Source organism: Monodelphis domestica, chromosome 6 (assembly GCF_027887165.1).
Source record: "Monodelphis domestica isolate mMonDom1 chromosome 6, mMonDom1.pri, whole genome shotgun sequence".
Lineage (NCBI taxonomy): Eukaryota > Metazoa > Chordata > Mammalia > Didelphimorphia > Didelphidae > Monodelphis > Monodelphis domestica.
In genome coordinates, this window is record NC_077232.1 from 38,004,969 (window position 1) to 38,030,226 (window position 25,258).

At 31.5% G+C, this 25,258-nt stretch overlaps 1 long non-coding RNA gene across 1 annotated transcript in view; it reads left to right on the plus strand.

The window, feature by feature from the left end:
* The first annotated feature begins 1,023 nt into the window (after positions 1 to 1,023).
* The window catches only part of LOC103093597 (uncharacterized), a 41,288-nt gene continuing 17,053 nt past the window's right edge, over positions 1,024 to 25,258 (plus strand). The window contains exons 1-2 of the long non-coding RNA XR_469476.3: positions 1,024 to 1,151; positions 22,899 to 22,938. This is a non-coding gene — a long non-coding RNA (uncharacterized LOC103093597). The remainder of the gene's footprint in view (positions 1,152 to 22,898; positions 22,939 to 25,258) is intronic.

Here is a 25,258-nt window from a genome sequence, read left to right on the forward strand (position 1 = left end):
ACTGCTAGGATTATACCGATAAGAGATAATAAGGAAAAAGAAAAAGACTTGTACAGGAATATTTATAGCTGTGCTCTTTGTGGTGGCAAAAAAAAAAAAGGAATATTAGGGGATGCCTTTCAATTGGGGAATGGCTGAACAAATTGTGGTATATATGGGTTATGAAATACTATAGTGCTCAAAGGAATAATAAAGTGGAGGAATTCTATGTGAACTGGAATGACCTCTAGGAATTGAGAGAGATTTCAAAGAATACTTCATTCATCAACTATCCATGTGCATGTATATTTGTGTAGCTTATTTTTTGCCACATTCCCTCTCTACCTTCCTTTTCAGGGATACATCTCTCTGATGAGACTAGTTGTCCTACATAATCATTCCTATTCATAATATTTCAGTATTCTTATAATCCAACATGTCAGTCTCTATCACTTCTTGGGTGAATTCTCCACCCTAATTCTCTGGATATTGTAATTTCCTATGGTGTCCCACAGCTAAACCTTTGAATAATATAGAAGTTGGTAGGTGAAGGGGATGAATGAATGTCACTAAAAAGAAAATTGGGCACTTCCAGAGATAGCACAGTTTCTCCCCTCTCTTTTCATGGAAAAAAAAAATTTAAAAGATTTTAATTGGATAAGAAGTTTAAACACACACACACACACACACACACACACACACACACAAACCTACATAAGAAGAAGCATGGGAGAAAACTGAAATTCAATTTGAAGGATTTTTATAGGTTGTGAATTTTAGATTTACTCCACCCTGCTTAGTCTAACAAAACAGGAATGCCTATACCCCTACTTAAGGATTATGTGTTGAGAAGGATGACCTATAACAGACATGTGCTAGCAAATGACAAATAATAAACAACTGAAAGACCCCCTGGGCTGTCCTAAGTCAAGCCTAAGCTTCCATTGGTACATGTGAGACACAGGAAGTGATGTAAAAATGGTCTATGTATTTTGTGTCACTTCCTCTCTTGCGGGCTTTTTGAGAAGAGGTGGCTCTGGCTCTTTTGTCAGAGAGATGGCTGGTGGCAGAATGCTGAGTGTCATGGTATCTTGATGTGGCTGCAGCTTTTGTCTGGGTTTGGTGCTAAGCATCCTTGATACAATACTGGGAAGCTTAGTACCCTAGTTCAGGTGAGGCTTCTTTACTGAGCTCTCTCGAAGTTTAAACAGATTTTTTTTTCTCTTTTAGTTTCCCTAAAAACCACATCCTTGTAGGAGGCCCCTCATCTCAGAGGAGGCCTCATGGCTGAATGGTCTCTGAACTCCCCTTGGCTCAGTCTAGGCCAGAGAATTCCTTTCCCCTTTTCCCCTCTCTCTTCTCAATTCCTCACCTCTATATTAATTAAAACACCATAACATTTCCAAACTGACTTGAGTATTTTATTTAGGATTTAAATTAAATCCCTTGCAACCAATTAAATTTACACTTAGTCTCATCCCTAAATTTACCCTTACAAGGTTAAAGTCAGATGTAAGTTAATTAATTTTGATCTTTATTCATACTCTAAATTAGAATGAAGTTCTTTTAAGCCTTTCTCATTCTCTACCTTTAAAGGAAATACAAACTAACAAACAAATAAAAAACACCACCTCAATATTTTTTAATCTTTTGTATTTATCAAAAGCAACATAATAAATAGCTCCTTAGAGCTGAGCAAAGAGAAATTTAGACCTTTCAGGACTGGGTTGTGCTTTTGGTTAGCCACAATGATGTTAGTTCACTTCTAGATACAGTCAGATTCCTAAGGTTATATTCAGCTGAGGTATACTTTATGGATGTACCATTTAAAACACTATGTATGAAATGATGAGTAACTGAATTTTTAATAAGAAGTCTTATTACACTTTCAATAATACAACATGAAAAGGAAAGTAGAAAAAGGAAAAGAAGGTTGAAAAAGTTGGTGCTATTTTGTCAAGTTTCCTAGACTTTGGAGAAGTTGGGGAAAAGTTGATTAAACTGAAGTTATCCAATGTCCTCTTATCTCCCCTTAAAAGGGACCAAGTGTGTTTATTTTTATTTTTTAGCTTTTTTCACTTTTAAATTGCATGCTTTTGGTGAATTTGCAGTTGGAGTCAATCAACAGAGAATGTGCTATCTGCAGGGTGTTCCACAAACAGGGCTGAATTTACAATGCAAATGAGGGAATAATCACATGTTTCAACCTGCTTTCTTTTCCATACTTTCCTTCAACTGGGGTAAAGTTCCAAATAGTTTAATAAATTAAAGGCTTTCCATTGAGATGATAATCATACACTTTCAAAGATTTTGTCAGATGTGCTAATGAGGAGGTCTGCGATCAGGAAAAACAGCATGTATCCTAAAAATCAGATTTATTGGGCCACATGCCTACTGTTTGTTTAGATTTTTTCCTCTTTCCAGTATTTGGCTAATTAAGATATCCTCCTCAGGCTCAGGCTTCCCTTTGTTGAGCATCAGTTTGCCTCTCTTTCTCCCAGCCTAAAGCTAAAGGATCTCAGAGCATCAATGGAATGTCATGTTCAAATTCTCCTCCTCTTCTCATTATTAGTAAAGGTCAGATAGGAACTGGGCTTGTTTTATAAGGCATATTTGTGTGTGCTCTGATGGAAAATATAAAGGAAAGTCCTTTTTCTTCTTTTTTCTTAATATTGATTTCCAGGTAAAATCTTTTCACTTTGAATTATCAATGATTACTTCCTTAATATCAGTTGACTCATTAATATCATCTCAATAACATTTAGTTAATTGATATAATATGCTTTTCCAAAGTGATATTTTCTGGTATTTAAATCAATTTATCATGGCGAGAACACAAATAATAATCATATAATTATAATAAATGGGTTTTACTCTTATTAATGGGTAGCTACATAGTTCTATGAGACAAAAAGTTGGAGGTATATGTTTGTTACCTTACCTTGATTTTGATTTAAGTGCTTTCCTGCTATTTATTACTGACTTAATTATAAATAATGTTTAGCCTCTGTAAGACGTGTGTGAAATGGGGAAAAGGATAGTGAGTCAATGAATAAATATTTATTAAATACATTTAAGGTCCGGGCATCATACTCAACCCCAAGAATTTAGAGAAGGTACAAAACATGCCCTGTTCTTAAGGACTGAACAGGGAATAATAATATAAATTATTTTTAATTTATTAATAATATAAATTATTTTATATTATAAATAAATATATATAAATAAAATTAACATAAATTTTGTTTATAATATAAATCGTTTTATATTATAATTATGTAAATAAAATAATTTTATTTATTTGAAATATAAATTATTTTATAACTATATATAAATGAAATAAAATAATTTTATTTATTTATAATATAAATATTTATAAATAATATAAAGTAAAATATAAATATAAAAATAAAATAATCATTTATAAACACAACGTATGCAAGATAAATTGGAAGTAGTCAACAGAACTTGTGATCTTCTGGGTTTAAGGAACTTCCAGGTGAGGAAACTCCCTCTTTCAATACAAATCAGCATCTTCTGTATAACTGATAGTCTTAGATTTGCCTAAAAGACAGAAAGCTAGTGATTTACTCAGGGTAATATAGCCAAAATATCTGAGTAGGATTTGAACCTAGGTCTTCTGGGGTTAGAGGTCAGCTTCTTATCTCCACTAAAAGTTGCTTCTCATCTGGATAATATTTCTATTATCAATTTTATCCAGTGAATAGGTTCATAGATTTGAAATCAGAAGGAAACGTAGAGGCTTGTTACTCCCACTGGCTTCTTTTGCAAATGTATATGACAGAACTTAAATGATTTTTCAGGGTCATATAAGACAGGGACTTGACTTCACTAAGATTTCAAATGTTCACTCTTTCTTTAACTATGATAATTTGTTATGATGATTAAATGATATCATTTGCATACTGATACACATTTTGCATATGTTCAGCAAATATCAAGTATCAATGCAAATCCCCAATATTGTTACTATACAAAACAAAGAAATCAGATTTAAAAAATAAAATTCAAACTGATTATGGATTTTTGATGCATAGATTTATGATAGGAAATGATATGAAAATTCAAGACTTTTTATTTGTATTTTAACAAGGGTAATTAAATCAGAATGGATAGAAAAGATATGCATTCTTTATAGTTCTAAGTGTCCATTTTTAATTCTCATATCCTCAATTTATACTGCATGTACATAACTATTATTTGTTATCCTTCTATTGCCCAGTCTGTGACAAGAAGTCAAATGGGCATTTGATTGATATGGTCTATCAGAAATGTAGTTTGGATATACAATGTAGATAGAAAATGTGTCATCCTGATATTGAAAAATAAGAGTAGAATGTTTTGCAATTGAGTGATTGAACAATGTTCTCAGTAATTCCAAGCTGCTTTTGGATGCTAAAATTCCACCTTCTGTTGATTCTACATTGTTTCAAGCGATAGAACAACTCAATTTCCAAAGAATAAAAAGAATGTATGCCAAAAATCTAAATAAGGAGACATGTGGTAGATATAATAGATTATAACATATTAGTAATAACTTGCATAGAAAAATGGCAAAACTAATGTCATTTAGGAAATGTATGATTAGAAAAGGAAGTAAAAGTAATTAATCTTCAGCTGTTATCTACAGTTATTAATCTATAACATTAGACATGTTATTACTGTGCTACAGGGGAAGTTTTCAAAGGAAGATCTCATAGTTCAGTGCATAGATTCTCCACTAAGCAGATATGGAAAAGCCAAAAATATGAAGAAGTATTTTTTCACTTTCCTTATGAACTCTCAAAATTCTCCTACATAAGAATATATAATTGGCAAAGTAATTGTAGCTCCTTCTGGACACCAATAGACAAGAAATTCTAAAGCAATCTTTAGATACCACTCAGCATTTAGAGCCAAAAATAATCAGAAAAGGAGAAATGGTGAAAATTTGAGGTGAAATAAATGAATTGTAATGTTACTAATTCTAGAAATAATTATATAAATGATTAAATGCTTTTAATTAACAAAACTAAGAAACTTTTAGCCAGCCTGTTTAAAAAGAAAAAAGCTGAAAACCAATTTAATGAAATAACAAATGAACTGAATAAAATCAGGAAAAAAAAGCAAATTCTAAAAGTACTACTAATCAGAGTAGTATGTCAACAAAAGTGAAAATTCAAAAAGAAATTAAGAAAATAGCTTCAAAAACATTAAGTACTCAGGGGCAGCTAGGTGGTCTAATGGACAAAGAGCACAGTCCTAGAAATAAGAGAACTTGGACTCAAATCTGGTCTGGGATAAGCTATGTTGTCTTAGACAAGTCCTTCAACCCCCTATTGTCTAGTCCTTACTGCTCTTCTGCCTTAAGAAAAAACAAACAAACATATTATTGTTTTCAAGATGGACGAAAAGGATGTTAAAATATATATGCATAAAAATATTATTCCTAAATCTAACAAAAGAACATGGAAAGATCTTAATCCAATAAATGAATAGAAAAAGAATGAGCCATGGAAGGAAAATAGGAGCATAAAAAATTAAAACAAAATTTTGTAGTCCTGATATTTTTTGAGAAATTTAGCATTTTTTAAAAAGAATAATCAGTGCCAATAATACAAATTGTTCTCCAAAGTTTATGTACATATGTATGTATGTATGTATGTATGTATTCATTCATACATTCATTCATTCATTCATTCATTTTCATTTATTTATTTATTTATTTTATATTTCAAGTAAAACCAATTTGTGTTGTGTCCCTTTCTTTTTTTTATTTTATTTAGTCAATTTACAACAATATCCCTTGGTTACAAAAATCAAATTCTTTCCTTCCCTCCCCTCCCTCCACCCCTTCCCATAGCTGATGTGGAATTCCACTGGGTATTACATGTGTCCTTGATCAGAACCTATTTCCATGTTGTTGATGTTTGCACTAGGATTTTAATTTAGAGTCTACATCCCCATTCATATCCCCCTCAACCCATGTAATCAAGCAGTTGTTTTTCTTTGGTGTTTTTTACTCCCACAGTTTTTCCTCTGAATGTGGATAATGTTCTTTCTCATAGAACCCTCTGGGTTGTTCAGGATCACTGCATTGGCAATAAAGGAGAAGTTCATTACATTCGATTGTACCATAGTGTATCAGTCTCTGTGTATAATGTTTTCCTGGTTCTGTTCCTTTCACTCTGCGTCACTTCCTGAAGGTCGTTCCAGTTCACATGGAATTCCTACAGTTCATGATTCCTTTGAGCACAATAGTATTCTATCACCAACATATACCACAATTTGTTCAGCCATTCCCCAATTGAAGGACATCACCTCATTTTCCAATTTTTTGCCACCATAAAGAGTGCAGCTATGAATATTCTTGTACAAGTCTTTTTCCTTATTATCTCTTTGGGGTACAAGCCCAGCAGTGCTATGGCTGGATCAAAGGGCAGACAGTGTTTTAGAGCCCTTTGGGCATAGTTCCAAATTGCCCTCCAGAATGGTTGAATCAGTTCACAACTCCACCTGTAATGTCCCAACTCCAGCATTAATTAATTTCCTTTCTGGTTATGTTAGACAATCTACTAGGTGTGAGGTGATACCTCAGAGTTGTTTTGATTTGCATCTCTCTGATTATAAGAGATTTAGAACACTTTTTCATGTGTTTATTAATACTTTTGATTCCTTCAACTGAAAATTGCATATTCATGTCCCTTGACCATTTATCAATTGGAGAATGGCCTGATTTTTTTGTACAATTGATTTAGCTCTTTATAAATTTAAGCAATTAGATCTTTGCCAGAGGTTTTTGTTATGAAAATTTTTCCCAGTTTGTTGCTTCCCTTCTAATTTTGGTTGCATTGGTTTTGATTGTAGAAAACCTTTGTAATTTGATATAATCAAAATTATTTATTTTACATTTTGTAATTTTTTCTAACTCTTGCTTGGTTTTAAAGTCTTTCCTTCTCCCAAAATCTGACATGTGTGCTATTCTGTGACCACCTAATTTGTTTATATTTTCCTTCTTTATATTCACGCCATTCACCCATTCTGTGTTTATCTTGGTGTAGGGTGTGAGATATTGATCTAAACCTAATCTCTCCCATACTGTCTTCCAATTTTCCCAGCAGTTTTTATCAAATAGTAGATTTTTGTCCCAAAAGCTGGGATCTTTGGGCTTATCATATACTGTCTTACTGAGGTCACTCACCCCTAGTCCATTCCACTGATTCTCTTTTCTGTCTTTTAGCCAGTACCATATTGTTTTGAGGACCACTGCTTTATAGTATAATTTGAGATCTGGAATTGCAAGGCCACCTTCCTTCACATTTTTTTTTTTATTATTTCCCTGGATATCCTTGATCTTTTGTTCTTCCAAATGAACTTTGTCACTGGTTTTTTCTAATTCAGCAAAAAAGTTTTTTGTCCTCCATAATTTATAAGGAATACAGATTCCTTTAAAAATAAAAACAAATATGGTCTTAATTCCTAAACAAGTAAATGAAAAAGTAAAAGAGAATTATAGACAAATATAATTATTGAATATTTATAAATTAAAATATTGTCATAAATAATAGACTACTTTATCTAATAAAGGTTTCATTATATTTTTGCCAGGGATTCAAAGTGCCTCTACATTAGAAAAAAAACTGAAACAATTTATCATCTCAAAAATTAACATCCCATACCAAATTCTTATCAGAATAAATACTGTATACACAAAAAGTTTTGACAAAGTATGACACTTATTGTAAAATACTTACAAAGTATAGATACCTTTACCATGTAACAAAAGTATACTGTTAATTCTTAATTTAATCATAATATATTATGATTGTATTTGCAATTTACATATAATATGCATATTATATGTATATTAATGAAATGATTACATATGAATATAATTTATTATAATTTTGTTGTCAATATAATATATAATTTCATAAATATTATCTATCCAAAATTTTAAAAAGCATCATATACAATGCAGATACATTAGTTTTCCTAATAAATACAGAAATAAAGCAAAAATTCCTGATCTTCCCCATTCATATTTGAAAGTTATAAGCAATAAGAAAAGAGAAATAAATTAAAGAGGTAAAGATAGAAAAAATAGAACTACCCATTTCCTTGAGATGTAATGGTTTATTTTGAAAATCCCAGAAAATCAGTAAAGCTAATAATTGAGTCAATTATCAGTTTCAAAAAAGTTACAGTCTACAAAATAAACCCTCAGATATTGATATAGTTTCTACATACAGTGATCCTTCACTTATGGTGGGAATTAGTTCTAGAGATCCCTATAATAGGTGAAAATCCATGAAGTAGTGGCATTATATATATATATATATATATATATACATATGTATGTATTTATGTATGTATACATATATATTTAGGCTTTATAAACCTTTCCCACTCTACTTTATAAATCTTTTCCACACTCTTATTAAGCTACAGTCACAGAGCCAATCAGTGCTCAGAACACAGAAAGCAGTTCTGTACTTGGTTGAGTTTCATTTCATTAGTCAATAGTCATTCTATCAGCTTTGATAAGTGTAACTCTGAGATACAGAATTATCTATCTATCTATCTATCTATCTATCTATCTATCTATCTATCTATCTATCTATCTATCTATCCAAACCTGTGATACAGTGAAATAAGGATAAGAGAATCCCAATATAGAGAGGGATGACAGTAATAAAAAGAAAGGCCCAGAGGGGAAAAAATAGAAAGGGAAATCCCATTTCAAATAACAATGAAATATACTAAATATTTAAATATTATATTCTACCAAAATACATAGGATACTTTTTTGTTGATTCAATATCAAAAAGTTCCTTGAAGGAATAAAGAATAACTTAAACAGCTGGAATTGTATTCAGTATTTATTGTTATACTATGCCAATATATTTAGAAGGACAATATGACCAAAATCAACATGGTTCTAATGCTATAAGCTATCAAAAGAATAATTTGAAGAATTTGAAAAAATAATTCTCTTAAAGTTTTTTTTTAAATCTCAAGAGAAATACTGAGGAAAATGGTAGGAATAAATGTATAATAGTACTTTTAGGCCACACAATATATTATAAAGACCACAATCATCGAAGCAATGTGGTATTTTTAAAACATAAAATGATATATAAATATGACAGATTAGATTGGAGAAAAAATGATAGAATTAAATAATCAGTGTTTAAAAGGACAGGAAATTAAATCATTTTGGAAAGAACATCATATCTAAAAATAGTTAAATGAAAAAATGGAAAGCATTCTTGTAGAAATTAGTCTTAAACAAACATCTTTAAACCATTTCCCTCAATCAAATCTAAATGACTATGTGATATTTAAAATTATACAGATGCAAATAGAAAATAAACAGATAATATATTTTTCCTAGCTATTGGTAGGAGATATACTCATAATCCAACAACAAATAGAAGGAATTATAAAAGACAAAAATAGATTATATTGTTTATATATATTTGAAAAGTTTCTGCACAAACAAAATTAATGCAGGTTGTTTATGACATAATGCAATTGAATAAGAAAAATATATTTCCATTAAATTTATCAGATAGTTATTTTATCATTGATAAAACCATATGAATTCATATAAATCATATATTTATACATATACATGCATAGACACATAAATATATATCATTTATTATATACATAACACTCATATATTTTTAAATTTATATAACAACTTTCTGTGATCCCTCAGGTTTGTAAACAGTGCATATGCCCATCAATTAGGCAATGATTATGCAAATTATGGTACAGAAGTATAATAAAATATCACTGAACTATGAAAATGATGACTAATAAATTCAATAAATGAAAACATGCAGCAATTTTAATGAACATATACAGAAACAAGAAGAGCAATTTAAATAATATACACAAAACTAAATATAAATGTAAAGATCATTTGAAAGTAAATATTTCAAAATTATAGTGAACAAAAAAAGCTCTAAAGCAGAAGATATAATGACGCCTACCCTATCCCTTTTCAAAGTGATACAGGTTTTATGCAAAACACATATTTTTAGACTTTTTTGGTATATAGATCATTTATTCTTATTGTTCATCTTATTTTGCTTTTATAAAAAACAATCTTTAAGATATTATATAGCTCACTGAGAGCAGGAATAGAATGAGGAAGCAAACTGGATAAAATTATGATGATATAAAAAACAAAATACTTTAATAAAACGTATTTTCAAATAATAAAAATATTTGATTTTCACCTACCTACATACCTAGCAAGTGCTTCTTGCACTAGAAATTTTTTTAGAAACATATTCCTTATTGAATCCGTCCATGAAGCTTATCCTTTTTCATCTAAACTTTTCTTGCTAAAGCTTAAGCCTAGTGCTTCTTTATCTTTCCTTACCATTTACAGACAATAATGTCTGCCCATCTTGTTTATGCTTGTAGTGAATCTCTCCTTAGATGCTGCTAGATTTTCTAGTTTTTCAAATAGAGTCTTATCTATTTGCTGATATTTTAACTCACCTCAGCAGGTCTCAGTGATCAAACTGACACAAGGGAGCTCTGAATTCTTTTCTCTTCTTATATCAGGCCTGTTGGATGATTCCTTAGAAAAGTATTTCAATAATTCAGGACTTATTATTCTCCTGAAAAGAAAGATTATTAATAACATCATCATCATCATCCCCACATTATCATTCTTTTGAATACAATTTCCCCAGTCTTTAATACTATAACTGCTTGCTAATCTGATTCTCTCTAATGGTGTGTATTTCAACCTATCCTCTAGTGAATCCTTCATAGGCAGTCCAATTGATTTGCTTGAGGTCTTCACGTAGGTTTCATTATATTTTATAGGTACTCCTGTTCCATCCAGGGTACCTATATATGACTACTTGCTCCCAGTTCATGATAGTATAAATTCTTTTTCTTTTTTATCTACTTGCCCTGTGATAATTTTTTCCACTTACTTATTATCTGCAAAAATTCCATCATTTCCCTTAGTGACCCTTAATTTAGAAACTTTAGAGATTCTAATTTTATATGATTGACATCTATATAGCACTACTATAAAATAATGGTGTTATTTTTTTTTAATTCAGGGAGAAACTGAGAATTTTGGAGCATAGAGCACAATTTCTCAAATTCAACTGACTCTTCCCTTTTTTCTCTTAAATTCTTGACCTATATTATAATATATCACCAATGCCTGATCGGCATATGGATATATGGCTATGAAATGAAGGAATAAAGCAATTAACGAATGGATTTGTTAACTGTACCTATTTTGGATAGTGCAAGTTCTGAAAAAAAGACCAACTCAAGGAATTGATCATAAAGACTTATCAGAAGCTAAAAATACATATCTTTCACTAATGCATTATTTTGATGATCTAAATTCTAAACTTGTTTTGGGTAAATTACAAGTAACCTAAAAGACTATGCAAAAATGTTTGATGGATTTCAAAAAACTGTTCTTGCTAATTATTATGTGTATATAAGAAATTGCAAAAAAAAAAAACCCTGAAGATGATAAAGGCTACCAATCTTGTTTATGCTTATATATAATATTTGATTGTATATATTAATATAATATAATACATAATATAATGATATATGATATACAACATAGATTTATGCAAAATATGCTATGCTATGCTATAATATAATATAAATTTATATAATGTCCTTTGCTGATCTATTTTCTAGTTTTGGAAACAGACTATCATCACAATATTCTTATTCCTAACACTAGAAGGTCTCAGTGATGAGTGAATGGTTTGAAACTCTGAACTGTATTTCTTCTTAATAGATAGACAGGATCTAAAAAAGAAGTTAGGGCTATTAAATTTAAGTTAAAATACAATAGAGGGAAACTGTCATTGCTACAGTGTTACTATTGCTACAAAAGATAATAGGAATGACTTCAACTGAGGAAGGTGAAAACCCTATTGGAGACAGGCATTTTAGTGTCAGAATAGTAGAAGAAATAATCCAGGGTCATCACTTAACATAAGGAGATGAGTAGACCTCATTATGTAACTGGATTTTATCTTAAGGTCTTTTGCCAAAGAAATGGCATAACCACGAATGGGGATAGAGAATCTATAATTTGGAGAAGTAAAGAATATCAGTGGTCCAAAAAAAGAAAAAAAGAATTAGGGAATATATTGTGTGTCTGTATTTTTTCTATTCATTAGATAAGCTTTACCACCATCCCCTCACTAAAGAGAAAGCCTACTATCAAGTGATGTAAGAAAAATAATTTGGAGATTAGTTCCAAGATAAAATAAGGCAGACATAATTCAGTAGTTTTGTAATAAAGAGAATCACTTTTGAGAATAACAGATTTCTTAGCAACAAGTTGAATAAAACTAGGAGTTTAAAGATGGTGTTTTCATTATTATTTCAAATTGAAAGCAGATTCAGTTTGGAAAAGTCAGACTTAGGGAATTAATAGCTTTATAAAGATATAGCCTCTTTTAAAAAAGAAGAGAATTTAGATTTCTACAGGATGGCAGAATTCATAGACCCTTTTTTAAAGAAGTAATTTAAATAATTAAGTGAATTTACAAATGTATTTCACTATTTCTCTGTCATGTGACCTACAATATAAGACTGGATTCCTTACTTGATTCTCACTTCTCCAGACTTTATAAAATATATATATTATGTGTATTAAAAATTCAGTTTTAACTATATTCATGATTGATGATTCCAAAAAATCTAAATAGTATCAAAAAACTAATGATTTTATATGTATAAGTTTATATATAGGTATAATAGGTTAATCTCAAAATTTTAACTCATTCTTTGAGAATCTTCTCCCTCCCTCAGCCACCACACACTAGTAAAAGTTGACTACCACTTTATAAAAGAATACAAGTTTGCTCTGTACCCTCACCTGGGCAGGGCATGGGGAAGGACCACAGAGCAAAGAGAAATAAAAGACAGAAGTTTTCTCTGTCTTGTTCTGTGGGATGATAGTGCTTTGCACTGTAGTAGAACTAAGCTAGAGAATTTAGGAATAGAGAAAATGAAGCATGTCATTTGTGTGCGTGCCAGTGTTGCACTATACCAAGCCTGAGAGAAAGAGTCCAATATTCAGGTGAAGATAGTTTTATTCTCAAAGAATAAACTTGAGGAAGAAAAGAAAAAAAATAGTTGAAATATGAATTCTACAGTGTAGTAGGAGACTATCATCTTTAGGTCTAACCCTTAGGGAAAACATCATCAATGGGAGGGAGTCAGAAAGTGAGCAATAGGGAACATTAAGAGCAAAAAACAAATAAACGAATCATATAGTTTTCAAGTATCTGAAGAGAAAGTACCTGAAAATCTTTAAACATATCTGAGTATACATGAAAGGAAGATATAAGAAACAGGAAATGAGCTTCCAGCTTATATAAAAGTGCCCAGGTATCAATGAATAAATATTTTAAGACAAATAAAAATGAGTGAGCACATAATCAGGCAGATGACTTTTAAATAAAATGAATGATCATTAACATGAAATATTCTCAACACATATTAATCTTGAATACAGGATGTATAGAAACAACCTAAAGATTATAGGACCCAGAGAAGATATTTTTAAAAAATGAACAAAATAATGCAATAATTAATAAAATAAAATTGTCCAGAACTTCACAACCCAGGAAATAATGCCAATCAAAAGAATCCACTTAAATATATATATTTAATATATATATATATATACTTATATATACATATGTGTACACATACATATATATCCAAATCTAATTATCTATAGTAATTAACTATAACAAGTTGAATGAAAAGCAGAAAATTTAGCAAATGAAAAGAACAAAATCTTCAAATGCAAAGGAAAGGAAATGTGAATAATATAAGATTATTTTCACTTATCAGAAAACACAGAGGAGGATAGATTAATGTGTCCTAAAGAACAAAATAACTGAAGATAAAACCTATGGTGATACAAACTGCAAACCTAAAAAGAATTATCTGTGAATAAAGATAGAAATTCATGAAAAAAAAGGTCTTTGAATCATTCATATGAAGAATATGAATGTGAACAAATTATATGTTTTGCAAGTACTTCAAACAACAGAAATTCAAGAAAATTAAATATGGAAATCACATAAGGTACAAGCAATTAAATAAATTACCCCCCCCCAAAAAAAGGAAAAGAAAGATTAGAAAGATAAAGACTCCAATGGGTTTTGTATGTTATATATGATGGATTAATAGTATGTACTTGTAGTTTTCAGCTCCTGTCTATTGTTAGCATCTCTATTTGAATGACAAGTCTATTTTTCATCTTTCTCCTGAGCTGCAGCCTCACATCACCAAGGACTTTTTGAGTCTCTCAAATTCAATATACATAAGACAGAATTAATTTCCTTTTGCTCTAGTCTTCTCATTCTGAAATTCTTAATAATGTAAAGAATGTCAATATTCTAATAGTTACTCAGACTCAAAACCTCTATCTTATCCTCAACTCTTCATTCTCACTCAGCCAATATGTTCAATCTATTGTAAAATATTATTCCTTTTACCTTAATATCTCTCTACTCATTCTCCATTCCATTTTCTCTACTCATCCATGATTCATTCCTTATTCATCTCACATCTGATGTACTATAATAGCTTTCTGCATTTTCACTCTGCCTTAAATGTCACCTTCTCCACTCAGTCCTTCACTTAGTTACTAAGAAGATTTGTTTATTGGAGATAGAATTTTAATCCATGTCCTTTGAGTCTTCAAGGGTGGCCTCTGTATTTAGTAAGCCAGGCTATTTATTCAATAAAATAGCAATAAGAAAAATCAGCATCAACAACAATATCAGCAAATGCAATAGACATTATATATATATATGTATATATATATATAATTTTTACTATTTAAGGTTTCCAGAGTTCATCACTTGTATCATCTCACCTCTTTGTACAAAGTTATTTCATATTGTATCCTCCTTAGACTGAGAGCTTCCTGATAGCTGGGAATATCTTTTGCTTTTCATTGTATCCCAGTGCTTATCTTAGTTCTTAATGTATATTAAGAAATTAAATGCTTATTCACTAATTGATTTGGTCTAAATATTAATATAAGGTAAGACTTTTGGGCAATTTCATCCCCATTTTACAAATTAAGAAATTAAAACCCAAATGGCTTGTAACTTACCTAATATCATATATCTAGTAAGTGTAAGAAATGAGATTTTAAACTAACTCTCATTTCAAGTCCATCATGCTTTCCAGTATGTCATGTTTCAAAAGTGTAGAAATCCAATTCTGTGATATTTTCCTGTTTGTATAATTTAATGCAAAATTACTTATTATTCTATATCCACTCAGAAGGCATGAACTAATCCCTGGAGAATAGAAGCAGGCCTTAATTAGTCAGGGAATTCTTCATTTGATATTGTTTCTAAGATTAGCTCTTGAACAGAATTAAAACATTTTAAGTCAAAATTGTTTATCTCTTCCAAATGTCTTCTCTTTATGCTTTTTTTGTATTATCATCATCATCACTATCATCTAAATTGCTTCTATTATTGAATGAAGGGGGCATTATAAATAGTCTTTCTCTTTAACTATTAAAATAGAGGTAAATGCATAAACATGTTGCCTTGTCCTGGCAGTGAGAACAAATGAATCTCTCATTACTAGATAAGAAATAATAATGGAATTTTTGAACTTTTTTCCCCATTACCTGTATTCTTGTCACAAATGAAAGTATTGTCTGATTTGTCTGCTTTATACAGAGCTCACTTGGCTCACATAATGTCTTTGCTTCTGACTGGTGTAAACATAAATACTGTATATGTAATTTGCAGATGATGGATATGGATTGTTTGAGGCACCTCATACTTGTTTTCCAAAGAGTCATGCATTCTTTGGTGAATAAAATGACAGTGTGTTCAGCTCGATGGAATGTATCCATTATTCAGATCACAAATATGACAGATTTTCTCACTGAGACACACATCTGCTGTAATCTTTCTTACAACTGGCTCTTCAGACCATATCGTTTTTCCCTGTTTGGGGTCTAAATTAATGTTCTACCATGATAATCATCAGTTAGCTCTGTTCTATGCAGCTGCAACATGGGGGTGGGAATATGAATGGGATTAAGGTGGAATATTCACCCATCTATCACAAAATTGAGAGGGTATCCAGAAAGGTAAATGCTGACTTTATATTAGATGTTAGCTGCTTACCTACCACACATAGATTCTTTCCAGATGTGTTTTCAATATGGCTTTGCTTGCCTGTTCACTCTACAGGAGAAAAAATACTTAATAATGAAATGGAATTGGATAATTTAATCAGTGAAATGGTCTTTATAGATTCTACTCCTTCATTTTCATGATGAAGAACATGAAAACTCAATAAGTGGCCCAAAGTCACACAGAAAGTAAGTATTTGAGAGAGGGGAAAGAAAGAGAGGAAAGGAAAGGAGAGAATAATTTAGTGGAATGTAAGATCCCCAAGAACTGAGATTTGTTTGTTTGTTTTCTACTTGTATTCCCAGTGTCTTGAATATATGTTAACAAATATTTGTTGACTTAATGAGGAGTAAGACCATGCCACATAAAGTTTTTTTAGTTGCCTCAAAATAATAAAACCAGACACTATTAGAGAGAGAAGGGATCTTAGGAAATTAGATTATCTAATCTCCTAGTGTAGGGATAAAAATGAGAGCTGGATAAGGGTAGTGATATAGTTATTGATAAACTGAAAGTGCATTAGTGTCCTTGAAGTACATTCTACAAAATGGAAAAAAGCAAAATGTCACTGAATATATAGATATTCTTAATACATATTAACCAAAAGGAAAAGATAATTCAAGCTCCAGGAACAATTTCCTAGAAAATGATGACTATGGACAAATACAATGACACATATGAATTGGTAAGTTCTGCAGCATTCTCAGTTTACTGAGAATAAACTATATTCTATTCCAGCAAGAGAAAATTCAATCTTTTCTTAGAAATAGAACATACCAAGATGAAATTACCACTATCATTTTCCCCTACTGCATTAATCTTTTCTAGCCAGAGGATCTTCTTCACTGGTCCTCAGTCTTATTGTTTAAATAGTTCTCTGCATTTCCTTTAAGTCAGTAATAATTTTCTCATGGATCTTCTCTGATAGTAATCCTAATACTTTCAAGTCCTTTCATCCAGGTCAGGTCTTCTCCAGCTACAATGGTGCATCTTCATTGTCACTAGAGCCAGTTTTCAGAAAAGAAAGATTTATAGGATTTCAGAGACAGAAGGAATTATGGATATCATTTAATCTAACTACTTTACATAGAGGTGAGGAAATAAGAGCCCAGAGAATTAATATGACTTGTTCATCCTCAATCAGTAATAAAATTAGAACTACAATCCAAAATTTCTCCTGAATCTGACACCAATACCCTTCTGTTCCTTAGACTAAATTGTTCCTTTTAATTAATTAATGAATTTATCAGCAAGAATTTATTAAACACCATATATTAGACCTTGAGAAAAGCCTTGGGGATGTGGAAGAAATAGAAGAATAGCTGCAAATTTACATTTTAATGGCCAAGACAGCACACACATTTATTGGTACAAAGAAGACCTATAAAAATCAAATGCAAGCTATTCTTTGAAATGGAAAAAAAAATCAGCTGTCAGTCCAATTACATACAAACATTACTTGTTTACTTTTGAACAGACCTGTTAATTCTTCAATAGAGTGGACTACCATTGTGAAAACTTCATCCATAGATTTAAATGGTAAAGCCCTTTTTCTTATTCTGTTAAGATTTGCCTGATGTATGGAGAGGAGTTTTAAGTTCAATTAAATGACATCTGCCAAGGATAACCTAGCTAGCATGTTTGGGAGATTTTCTTGAACTCTAAGCATACATCCACTAAATCACACTTTCTCCTTTCATTCATAGGAGTAAATATTGGGAGTTAGATGTAGTTTTAAGGTTATCTAATCTTATCCCTTCATTCAGTAGGTTGCTCAAGTCAAAGAGAGGATAATTAAATGAGCTGGTATTGCAACCTTGATATTTTAATTCCAAATTTTCCTTTACTAATCTGAGAACTGATATTAATTTTTTTTAGTTTTGTAATTGCTTAGAGTGTGTCAATCTCTGGGGAATTTTTTTGGGGAGAGGACCAAATGATATAGTTTTATTGGTATATGAACCACCTGCTATATAAAATCTGATAATTGACATGTATTAACAATTTCATCTCTTCTATAATTTTTTGGACTTAGTGGCCAATGGAAACTGGTAACTAAAGTGAGTTACCTACCATAGATATTAGATCATATGAGAATTACAATTTGAACACAGATTGACTGAATTTGAAGACAAGGCAGTATATTATGTAACACTGCCTCTTGAATAATTTTATTTTTTTATTTTATTATTAATTATTAAACCTCAGACTTCACTTTTTTGAGGATCTACTTTTCAGAAAACTCATTAAATTTCAGAAAAATCTGGAAACTCTTAAATGGACTGAGGCAAAGAGAATTAAGCAGAACCAAAATAACATTGAACATAACAGCAATATTTTTTGATGAACAACTGTGAATGCCATATTTGTTCTCAGCAAAATAGTTATTCAAGACAATCTCAGAGAGTCATGATGAAAAATAAGATCTGACTCCAGAGAAAGAACAAATGGAATTTGAATGCTGACCAAAAGATACTACTTTTCACTTTCTTTTTTGTTTTGAGATCTCTTCCAAAAAATGACTAAAACTAATGTGGGAAAATATTCTTCATGATCTCAAATATAATGTCTATGCCATATTGCTTGTCATCTCAGTGAAGAGAAAGGTAAGAGAGTGGAGAAAGAATAAGGGAGAAAGGGTAGGAGAGAGGGAGAGAATTTGGAACTCAATTTTATTTTCAATGTTAAAAATTATTTTTACATATAATTAGGGTAAAACAAAAAAATAAAAAAAGGAAAGCATCACAGCAGATTGCCATGTTCTCTGCAAATTTTATTCTAGAGAGTTGTCTGGGACAAAGAAACGTGATTTAGCCAAGGTTCATATAGCCAATGCGTGAGTCAACAAACATTTCTTAGTACATATGTGCAAGACTTTATGATAAGTGTTAGGGATACAAAGAGAGGGAGAGGGAAAATAGCTTATGTGTTGAAGGAGCTCAGAGTCTAATGACAGAGACAACTTGAAAACAGGTAGATACAAACATATTGTATAGAAAAAAATGTACAAACAAGATATGTACAGGAGAAATTATTAGAACCAGAATACAAAACCAGAATTTCTATTTGTGAAAGTGATTCTCTCTATTCATGGTCACCTATAAAAGAAGGCAATTCTTTGAGGTCTAAAGTCTCATTATATATCCCCTTGGAATACCCAATAAGATCCAGCCAAGGGCTGTCATCATGGTAGCAACTTGTAACATACTCACTGAGGAAATCTGAAGTGGTAAATTTAATTTTTGCAAACATTTAACATTTGTTTTCATTTTTTCTGCTCCATGATAAGTACATGTCCTTGATCTTTTAGAAAAGAGCAATATTAAGCATAACTCTGTATCATTCACTCATAATACCACAGCCTCTCAGCAATGTCAGTAATCCTTTCACTATAATATTAATAGAAGTGGAGATAAATCTTTGTAACCTGAAACTCAGAGATGCCACTAAAGCTTTAGTGTAAGGAAAATGAATTGCTTTTCAAGTATCAGCTAAGAAATGGACATCTGTATATTCCATAATAAACCTAAAGGACAGAGGCACCTAGGCAGTCTAGCAAGTAGAAAACTGGATCTTGGGTCAAGAACAGCAGAGTTAAAATTCATTTTCAGGTACTTAACCAACAATGTGAAACTGAACAACTCATCTTGTTTCTATCATCCTGAGTTTCTCTATTTGTAAAATGTAGATAATAAAATAATAAAATACAAATCTGTAGGAATATATTTAATACAACTTTGTATGAATAGATGTCTATATATATATATATTTATATATTCCTACAAAGTTGTGTTTTATTTAGGAATATATTTAATACAACTTTGTAGGAATAGATAGTTCTCTCTCTCTCTCTCTCTCTCTCTATATATATATATATATATGTATATATATATATTCCTACAAAGTTGTATTTTATTATCTTCATTTTATAAATGAGAGAGAAATATATATTCCTACAAAGTTGTATTTTATTATCTAAATTAAAATATATCTATATACATATACATTCATACTTATACACACCCTTTTATTCTTGCTGCTGAATGTAATCTTGCTCCCTCCTTTGGAAGACTGACATCATCTCTGTAATAATATTTCCAAAACACCCCGTGTACTTCTTTGCTCTTACTGTGCCAAAATCTATTCATACCCACCTTAGACCCTTGTCCACTGACTTTTGACTGACCTTCAATTTTAATTCTTTAGAGACAACAGTGTACTCCATGTTTCATTGTCACAGAGAATTAGGGTAAGAATATTGCTGTTTAACGTGATGATTTTTTAAAATTTCACAGAGATGCTTGAAGTTGTGGCAGCACCTGAGAAAAATTAATAACAATGTGATATGTATGATTCCATTTTTTGAGAGATGAAATTTGGTTGGCATTATGAGAAAGGCATATGAGAGGCATATGAGAAAGAGTGGAAAAAATATTGGCTTTGCCATCAGAAGACTTAATTTCAAATATTGCCTTGATGCTTACCATCTATGTGACTTTCTATAATCATTTAATCCTTAACCATCAGTGCCTTCATCTGTAATATGAAAATATTGTACTAGATAACCTCCAAAGTCATTTCCAAGTATGGGAGGCAGCTAAGTAGCATAGAACTGAGTCAAGATGATCTGGATTTAAATCTCACTTTAGACTTATTAACCAGTCTGGATAACAATTTTCTCTATTTTAAGATAAGAATCACATTAGAACAGAAGTCCCTAGTGGGCTGTGATAAAATGAGATAATTTGTATAAAGCACTTTCCAAACATTAAAGTATTATATAAAGTTTAGTTGTTATTATCAAAGAATATGTAGTCTAACCTCTTGGTTTTAGAGATAAAGAAGCTAAGGCCCATGTGATTTAAGTGATTTTCCAAAATGGTACAGAGCCAAGATCTAAAATCAGATACTCAGTCTACAAAAGGCAGTCTTCCTTCAAATATAATACATTTTATATTTTAAAGCAGGAGTGCTCAAATGAACTTTATGAGTTTCAGAATTTGTCTTTTGTGAGCCAATAATCTCCCAGAGTCACTATTCCCAATAGTAGGCTCCAACTCTAGTTTTATTTATGCTTTGTAGCATTAAACTGTTAAATGGTCATGAGGTTGGATGGGGAGTAAATTTGGGTAAATATATGACTTTTATCTATTCAGTGTAAACAAAACAATCAAAATAAATTATTTTATGTCATTTTTCCTTGTTTTTTTATTTGGTTGGGGGAAGGATTCTCTAATCACTTTCATATGAAAATATGGCCCCTGATGTATTTGGCTGACTAACTCCACTTATAGTGAGAAATAAATGGGTTAATTCTCAATTCATCTCAATTGTGTACTTATCCCAATTGGATTTAGATTTCATTTCCTTAGAAGATTTGTATCTTTTGTTTTGGAATAAGATTCTGTAAAATAAGCACGTGGTATGACTCAGTTGAATGAATACTGAATGGAATTCAAAGATTCTTACTGAGGTCAAACAGTGCTAGAACTTTAATACCAAGACAGCTTTTTCTGGTTACTTAGTCACTGTAAAAAGGATGTTTTAATATTTATGTAGTTCTAAATCAGTTCTAAATATCTGTAAAAAATAGACTCGAATACAGGACTACAATCCCCACAAGCCTTTGCTCCACTTCCCCAAAATGCTTTGTAATCTCACGGGAATTCAGAGGTGGCCTGAGATCAAGGAAGAATTTAAGCTGATGGCAAAGGTTTTTGGGCTCTCTTTTGGACTTCTGTTTTGGAGCAGATGCATCACTTCTGTGATGTGAGGTTTTCTGGCCTAGGCCTCTGGCCTAGGCACGTGTTTTTTCTTATTCTGTATTTTCTTTAATCTTTAATCCTTAATAAACCTCTAAAAAATATAATACTCCTTGCAGAGAGAAACTAATTTCTACCTGCCTCAGTCTCCCCATATTCTCTAATTTTAATCTTTACAAATCTAAACAAAAATGTTTCTTAACATTTTGGGGGTTAAAGATACTATTGTCTGTCTATCTGGTAAAATCTATGAACTATTTTTTAGAATAATGTTTTTAAATTTAGAAAATTCATAGGCTTACAAAGGAAACTCATTATATTGACATACCTATCAAAATATATATTTTATTTAAAAATCAAATTCACAGATCTTAGGTGAAGGGTGTGCTGCTTCCAAATAAATGTTTTATATTTGGCATCCTTTGCCATCTACACAAAACCAACAAATAAAATGCAAGGAATAGTACAACACATTGTGTGGAGCCCCTGTAGTGAAAGTATGAAAGGGCATATACACGAATCCAAGAATCTCAAAGGAGATGCAGATATAATTATGTTATTATATGCACCATTGGAAAGAATTCACACATCAAAGAGATCACAAAGTCATCATTAAAATGTAGCAAAATAGAAAAATAGAATATTATATTGCTGGAGTTTAAAGAAATATACAGAATAATTTAATAGAGCAAACTCAATTCTCTTAAGGAAATCCATTATTTGTTAGTGTGTAGACTTGATAGCCTGCTACTTCTCCCAGATTTTATGAACAAAATCTAAATTTCCATGTAATAGTGTAATAATAATTGTGGACTGGAGGGAAAATAATGGCAAAATTCATAAGAAAAACAAACTAATAACATATCTGCCATTTGGCTGTCAACTTAAGTGCCATACTTGACTATTCACATTCTTAGTTTTCTTTTTTTTTTCTTTTTTTCCTTAGTATCAACTTTCAGACAGAAGAGCAAGGGCTAGGCAAATAGGTAAAGTAACTTGCCCAGGAAATTCTGGAATATGTGTATAGAATTCTATAAGTTTGAATTGTAGTAATTATGACTTATTATGGGTTTTCTGTATAGTATAAAATACTGTCTCTTTGGCATAGATACTGCAGTTATTAATATTTCCATTTTAGAATTAAGAAAACGTATACTCACAGCCCATAATTACACATCTAGTGAATATCGGAAGCCTAATGCAAACACAATGGGCTACTGACACTGTCATGCATCCTCTTTGGTAAGAATAACACTGGTTTTGGTGAATAATCAGTGAAGGATGGGAGAAAATACTTAATTCTCCAAGCATATTATTATTATTATTATTTCATGTGTCATTTCTCTAAGGAAAGTAAAATAATGCTGAAAGAGAATCATGTTAAAAGTATCCCTGACAATTAGTCCTCAAAGATATCTACTCTTAAAATGTCAACCCTAGGGGGCAGCTGGGTAGCTCAGTGGATTGAGAGTCAGGCCTGGATATGGAAGGTCCTAGGTTCAAATCTGGCCTCAGACACTTCCCAGCTGTGACTCCTATTGCCTAGCCCTTACCACTCTTCTGCTTTGGAGCCAATACACAGTATTGACTCCAAGATGGAAGGTAAGAGTTTAAAAAAAATGTCAACCCTAACTTGAAGGGGACATGTAGGGTGTTCAGGCAGGACTAGCACATCTGGTATGAGTGGTTGCTTGCCAAGCCCTTTTTAGGACTGCTCATCCACCTTTGGCATCCACCTTTCACCCAATTCTTACCTGTGGTTCCAAGAAGCTGTAGAATATGCAGTGGCTCCAACCCAGTTAACAGTCTCATCTGATGGGCTAAGTTAGGTTGAGAGCTACTGATATGTAATATCTACCCCCAAGCAATTCAAGATTTTCCTTTATGAGAACAATTTGTTCCAGTGACTATAAAGGAGGCTGAAGCACACACTGTAGAGCTCTTAGAGCTTGGTCAGATACTGAAGACTTCAAAGTCATCCACTACATCATAAGCCATCACCAACCTCCCTGACTTTTGTCATGCACCAGACTTTAATGACTGGAAGAGAGAGTAAGGCTGCTGACTTCAACTCTGCCTCACTTAAATCCAATTCACATATAAGTCAATTCTTCAACCATTATCCACTATTTTATCCCAAAAGAGTGAGGTTATTGATCTTCTATGAAATCCAAGGACAAATAACAGCAACAAACACAAGCTGAAAGCATTAGCCTTGATAGCTTCCCTCCAGTACTGTGTCAATCCTAAATTAATAATATCTAACATGCTTTCTAACATTGAGAATACCTTTTGAATAAGCCTATGTAATGACACTATGCAGCACATTCTAAGGTATGCGTGTATGTATCTGTCAGTTTAAGATGCAGGTAATGTTAATCTTTTAATTCAGGCTAAGAGATGACTTTGCATATTCTAATCACTTGCTATTACCAATCATCTCTTTCAAATTGGAATCTAATTTGATTAGCCTAGATTTCTGTTTATGATCAGTGGTTCACACTATAATATAATTATCCTACAAGAAGGGAGGCACTGATTCACAACTTAAATACTCAGATGAGATCCAAGACTTTGTTAAATCCAAAGCTAAATCATTTCCACTGAAACATCAGGACTTATAGTAGGACTTGGATGGTGTTGTATTCCTGCATTGTGTTCTGAATAACAATGTAGTGATAATATCAGTAAGTTGAATGGCATCCTTAGTAGAGCAACCTTGATATGAGGATATGAGTCCTTTCCTTAATGGACGTTCTACAGATATCCTGTTCCTCACCCACACCTGAGCAAAATACTTTTCATTTGTGGAACATGATTCATATATAATTATATATGTACAAATTGCATCTCCAAATAAAAATTAACTCTAATAAATAATAATACTTTATATAATAATATAAAATATGATAAGATGGCTTTAACTTTTGCCTTTGTAGCTCTACCTCTTGGCACATAGTAGATGCTTAATAAAGCTTGTTGATTAAACAATTGTTGAAAGAGACTTTAGTGATTATGCCATATAAGAATTTAGGAATGATTATCCTGGAAAAGGAAGACTTGGTTGAGGGAGAGAGGTGCTGGTAACATCAATCTTTAAGTATTTCAATGACTGCCAAGAGGAAACAGAATTATACTTGCTTTGTTTGGACCCAAAGAGAAGGATGAGATAGTGAAGTCACATTTAAGTTAGATATCAGGAAATAAACAAACAAACCTACCAAATAAAGTATCTCAAAATGGCATGGAATGCAATGGAAAGTGACAGGTTTCAAGGACATGTAAAAGTCTCAGTGGATTGAGAGA